We start from the raw sequence: 6248 nt of genomic DNA on the forward strand, positions 1-6248 counted from the left end.
GTAGAAATTTGCTTCATGCAGAGTGGGTGAATCAGTACAATGGATGTGACAGTGATATTTCCACCTTGAAATGAGTTAAAGTCAGTGAGAGAAATGCGTTCGAAAGTTTAAACGGGAAAAAAATTCGTACTAGGGGAAACATTCAAGTGTTAGTGTGTCAATTTTGCCTGGATCTGCTGTACTCTCTTTATCCCAATACGATTGTTAACTCTGAAACGTCTCCTCTGTTTGAACGCATCAGAGACACCAAAGATATCTAAAAGGAGGCGGTTGCTGGACATCCCTGATAACATAGACCAAGAAGTTAGCAGTGAACCAGACATAGCAGGCATGGGGAAAGAGGAGTTCCAGAAGATAGTGTTTGAAGTTGGACAGAGACTAGCCAGTAGTACAGTAATACCTAAGCAGCAAGAACACAAAACTGCAGAAGGCTTAAAGAAATTGGATTTAGAGACATACTTTTAATCATTCGATCCAAGTTTGTGTTGTCTACTAGAGGGATTTACAAGTGGCAAGAAGAGGAGAGATCCCGACTTATACAAGAAAGCCAAAGTTGCTGAATACTTCGTGCACCTTCTTCTTCCAAACACAATTCTCTCCCTTTGCTTTATGGAAAACTTGCTTATGTACAACGCCACCAATAGCAAGCAGGCTGTTAACCTTTTGAGGGATAGTGGGCCATATGATCATTACCATGCTGTGAAGGACTGGCTATGGAACCAATCCATGGAACCTCTTCCCTATCCAGAAAATGACTGTGTTGCCAAATTTGACAACAATCAAGTAATAGGCTGTTCCTGGAAAATTAAAGTAAACAACGTTCAATCATCTGTAGTTACAACTATCTGCCAGATTGAATACCCGTCCTATAGCTTGCAACGCCGATAAACCTGAAGCCAAAGTTTTGGAATTTTGATGCCGATAAGTTGAAACGATGCGTGAGAGATATGCCCCAGGAAGTATCAGATGTGCACTACAAACAGCATTACAACACCCTGGCCAAGAACCTGCAGATTGTAGTACTATAGTATCACAGCAGAAAGGACAGAGAACACTGGGATGTTTGAAGATAATGTAGACGTTGAAGAAGAGAGGCAAAGAATCGAAGAAACAACTAAAGTGTGCAGTAGCTGTGGACACATCAATGGCAGATCAAAAAGAATTTGCGGCAAAGAAAGATGCATAACCAATCTGAAGCAGGCTGAATCATCCAGTGCAGATCCAGATGGTTTTGGGACTTTTACAACCAGGAAGCATTTGTCAATCGACCGAAAGATGTCAGAGGTGCGAATGACTGCCATCGACACTGGATTGGGCAATACATCATCCAAGAGAACCTGGAACAGCACAGCAAACCCATTGCCAGCCAAAACAGAATTCCAGTCCTGTCACTGAGTGACCCTTGCTTTGTAAATCCCAACTCCTACAACTCGGCGAGAGCCATCCTCAGACAGATAGGTTTACAAGCAGGCATCCGACAGTGCTCAAGAGAGGGTGACAGGGAGTGGCTGTTTGTGGTTTGTGATGGACTACCTTTTGGACTTTGTCAACATGTGATCAAGAACACATGCAGATGTAACCTTTGTCCAGACTCGTCCGACTCCTTCAACTCTAAAGAAGATTTTAGAAAACATCATGCATCATTGCATCTAGATCTGGAGGAGGAAGAGTTTCTTGAGTTTGACTGGGTCATCCTGCGTCCAGGTAATGGGCACTTCGAGATGAATATGTGCAAGACTTTTGTTGAGTTAAATGATGTTTTTTTCTCTGAGCTGTCAAGAGTCATGGGATTTCGATCAGAGAACGCCCAACGTGCCGCCAAGAAGTGTTCCGACCACTATAAAACCTGGACACTCCTCCAAATAGCTCATGAAGGGAATCGTCAAGAACTCATGGTACCCTACGTCCGGCAGTCAATGCTGATGAACAACGCAATTACCCCAGCTGGATTTCTAAAGTACATGAAGACAGAGGCCAGAAATCCAAACTACATCTATTTAGGGACCATGACCTTGACATACCTGGATGCCCTACAGAATTTCAGGACAGGCCTACGTGTGGGAGATACAGATAGGATTGCTTCATCCAAAGAAGTTTTTGCTCCATTGTTTCATGCCAGGCACCATCCCAATTACCAGGAAATTGAAATGATGGAGGCAGTTTAAAGACACTCTGTGCCTGACAATTACTTTGTTTACTTTATAGCAAAAAATTGTGAGCTCTGTAACTTGCTTATGACTCAACGAATGACAGTCAAATTTTGGTTGCCAATAAAAATGCCTTACTGAGCATTAAATACATTAGAATTGAAAAAAAAAAATGACCAAACTTGTGACCATGCCCCTTTAATGTAGACATTTGTGGTGTTAAACAGTCTAAACATAAATTACAACAATTTTACAGGAGAGCTGAGATTGTAAATAAAGACGTGCAGCCCTGAATGCCAAGAGGTGTGCTGTCAGGAGAGGATTGGTTACGTGTGACCAGAAATTTAGAACATCTTAAAGAAGTAAGTATTGATCATGTTGGAACTTTCAATATGACATGCAAGAAGCACTGTTTCACAAGAAGTACTGGTCACAGAACTGGCCAATTGACAATTATATTTGACAAGAATTCTTCATGTTCAGATGATTAATTGAACATGTATCTCAAAATTATTGAAGGCCGTGTATTTGTAATATTAGTAATCAAAGGCCTAAATAAAACTCTATGCCTGAAAAATTTATGTATGTAATAATTTGTTGTATTTATTTAGTCTTATTCTTCTTAAGTGTTCATGGTTTATTCAATAGCAGTTTACATTATATTCTCACTGTGTCAGATCCGTAACAAAGCAAGACAGATGATGAGCACCCCAGCAAAAACCAGAACCATGAGTCAACAATCTACTGGTGCAAGATCAAAGCCTGATTTGAGTGCACAGGTTTTGGCTTGGCGTGCCAAATTACGGTCAAAGAAGTACTTAAAGGACCCCTGCAAAGAAGATGTGTGTCACGTGTCCCTTACTTCAGAAGAGCTTGACCCATCCCTGTTGGAAATTACGGTCCTTGCAGTAAACTTGCGCAAGAAATATTTTGACAAGACTTTCGTAGACTCACAGAATGATGATTTACCACAAGAACCTGTGTTTGTGACTAAAAGGAGCGAACACAGAAATGTTTAATTTCGAACAGAACCAAGAGTGAAAAATGTGACATCACTTCAAACACGTTGGCTACCATTGTGAATGTGGATGTGAAAGACTCTCTTACGTCGGAGTTTAGAAAGATGATGCCATTGTGTAAAGTGAAAAAGAGTGATTTGTTAAAATTCCATGACATTGTGTTGAATGTTTGTGCACAACAGGATGAACTTTTCTTACATGAGGATTTGTAATTCTGGGGATTTGTTTTAAGGATTATGTTCCTTATTGTCTGTGCAATTTAAATTCTTCAAAATTGATTTTATCATTTTGTTTACTTTTATCATGTTTATGTGTTGCTGGTGGGTTTTTTTTTAAATCAAGATTATTTTTTTAATACATGAATCATGTTCTAGTTAACCTTTTTTTTTCATTTTCGTTTTATGATTATTTATTTACTCATATTTGTCAGGTTGAAACAAAGCGACAGAATTTTAAGTGATGTTAAACTATTAGGTTAAACATTTGTTAGTGTCAATAATAAATAGTCAAAAAATATTCAATCCTGAAACAAAAGTCACTGTTAAGTTTTGCCATAGTTTTTAGTTTGATATATTCACGTCCACTGAATTGTTAACAGTCCAGCTTACAGTCAAAGCACAACCACTTTTCAATTTTTCGCATGTGTCCAGGTCTCAGGTGCTTGGGGATGCAGGTTTTGTGCATCCAGACTGGTCATGGTCGTACATCATTCATTCACTAAAACCCCTGATATTTACCGGTCACTACACATGTATATGGGTCATTATCAAAATATGCAGACTTTTGAAAAATGTAAAACATGAGAAAATTATTGCTGAAAAAATTACTTTGATTGCAAAAAACACATTTAACAAACAATGAAGTATAACATCTAAAAATTTGCAAACATTGGAATCTACCATTTAGCTGATAATTAGACTAAAATGTAATGAACTGTAAAAATTTGGTCAGTGGTGTAACAGGCATATAGTATAGGAAAAAATTCTTAAATAAAATAAAATAATTCTTTTAAAATGATGGACATAAAGTTTATAGCAACAAACTTCATTTAAAGTTATCAGAATTAGATAACAGAAAATATTTGACACATTTACATAGTGACCAACATAACATTTGAGACAAAGTCTTGATGTTACTCAACAAATTTTTAATTTGAGCATTAAAAAGAACACAACTGGATTTTTCTTTTAATGGAGCATAAAAAAGACATTACTATATATGCACTGGTGTTTTCAAATATACATGTATCATTGCCAGTTAAATTTATTTGGAGAAAAATGTACATGTTACACCACTGATTATTATGTTTTACCACTGACTTAAAGTTACACCAATGACCTAGCGATAATAAATAAGAGATAAGCGCATTAAATTTTGTAAAATAAACTAATCTCTATTTTTGATTGCATTTAAAACATGATAAATTTGATCTTAAATAAAAGTTTTCGTACCTCATTCTTACATAATCTGAAGAGAGATACACTGTTACACCACTTATAATCAGTGTTACACCACTGACACAAAAACGGCATGTAGATGTTTTTTTACACGAAATCACTCATTCTTTGATGTTATATTTCATACTATTGGCATCCACACACTATTATCTACCTTGTATCAAGTTCGAACTTTCTTTGGCTCATCAATCTCACAAACAACATCGTCAATACTATACCAGCTCATATCAATCATACATTTTGGATAATAATATTGAAATTTCTCCAATTTTCTCCAAAATCTATGCATACAACTCGTATTCACTTCCTCTGTTTATATATGTTTCTTGAAGCTCAGCTAGCATTTGTTACCTTTAAGAATTTGAAAGATTTTAGTATAACATAATAGGGAATGTGAAATGTCAGTGGAATAACATATCTTATAATACACTATAAGTCATTAAAAAGTTTGATTTTTTAATAAAAATAAAATGTGGATAATTTCATTTCTTTATTAGAATAAATTTGTTTTTACTTTTATCTTTTAATCAAGCATTTAAATGAGTAAAACATAATTAGAGCATACAAAATGTCAATGGTGTTTCAAATAATGTCAATGGTGTAACAGGTCCCATTTTCCAGATTAAGAAAACACAATTGCAATTAAATAGTCAAGCTTTCTTTATTGTGACAGTGTCTAACTTGTAAAGTTGATAAATAACAATTGTTCAAAATGCTCAAAATATAAATGAAATGGAAGGAAAAGTAAAATAATTAAATAATGTCATGTGGTGTAACAGTTTTTTCAGTGGTGTAACAACAATTTTTGGTTACACCACTGACCGTTATACCACTGATGTATCCATAGTAAATGTAGCAGTATGACCCAAGAGAACAGATACTACACAAAGCTACATAGCCTATGTTATAATGTGATAAACATTCATCATTTATGTGAAAAACTTTTTTGTTCTTTCATAATAGAAAACCTTAAATAGCACGTTATCCCACTGACACAGTTTACATTGTATTTTTCGGAGTATACTAACATTTTCTGCCATATTTTCTATCACGATGATGTCATCACTGATACATTTATCTTTTTAGTAGCAGGGAATAATGTCACTATGATGTGGGGGATTCCAACTGTAGTACAATATTATTTACTTGATGTATTTTAAGATATTTTTATATAATTTGCCTTGTAACACCAATGACAAAAATTTTTTGTACAAGCATATATCTCATCAAATTCATTGTTTTTAAAAGAGAACTTGTTAAGGAGCATAGCAGAAATTAAAATATGAATGTTGTTTTGAAAATTAACGGTGATTTTTGGAATAAAACATCAATATTATTGAAGATATTGTAGGGTAAAGACGTTGGAAAAATTTAATGACAACATAAATTCACTGAAATCTCATAACAAATAATATTTTTTTTAAACTTTAAGCAGTAAAATTGTCGATTAATTTGTTCATCAATATAGGTTTAAGTTTCTAAAATCCAATGGTACTGTATATATTCCCCAAAACATTATTTTCCCCCCTTTAAATTGACACTGACACAAAAGGCTGCATATTTTGAGAATGACCCATATACCCGAGACTATCCTGCTTTGAGAGATTACTTCCATCGATATCAAT

At 35.1% G+C, this 6248-nt stretch overlaps 1 pseudogene; it reads left to right on the top strand.

Annotated features, from left to right (window-relative positions):
* The first annotated feature begins 330 nt into the window (after positions 1 to 330).
* On the top strand, positions 331 to 1615 carry LOC128181133 (uncharacterized; annotated as a pseudogene).
* The last annotated feature ends 4633 nt before the right edge of the window (positions 1616 to 6248 follow it).

Source organism: Crassostrea angulata, chromosome 1, assembly GCF_025612915.1.
Source record: "Crassostrea angulata isolate pt1a10 chromosome 1, ASM2561291v2, whole genome shotgun sequence".
NCBI classification, from domain to species: domain Eukaryota; kingdom Metazoa; phylum Mollusca; class Bivalvia; order Ostreida; family Ostreidae; genus Magallana; species Magallana angulata.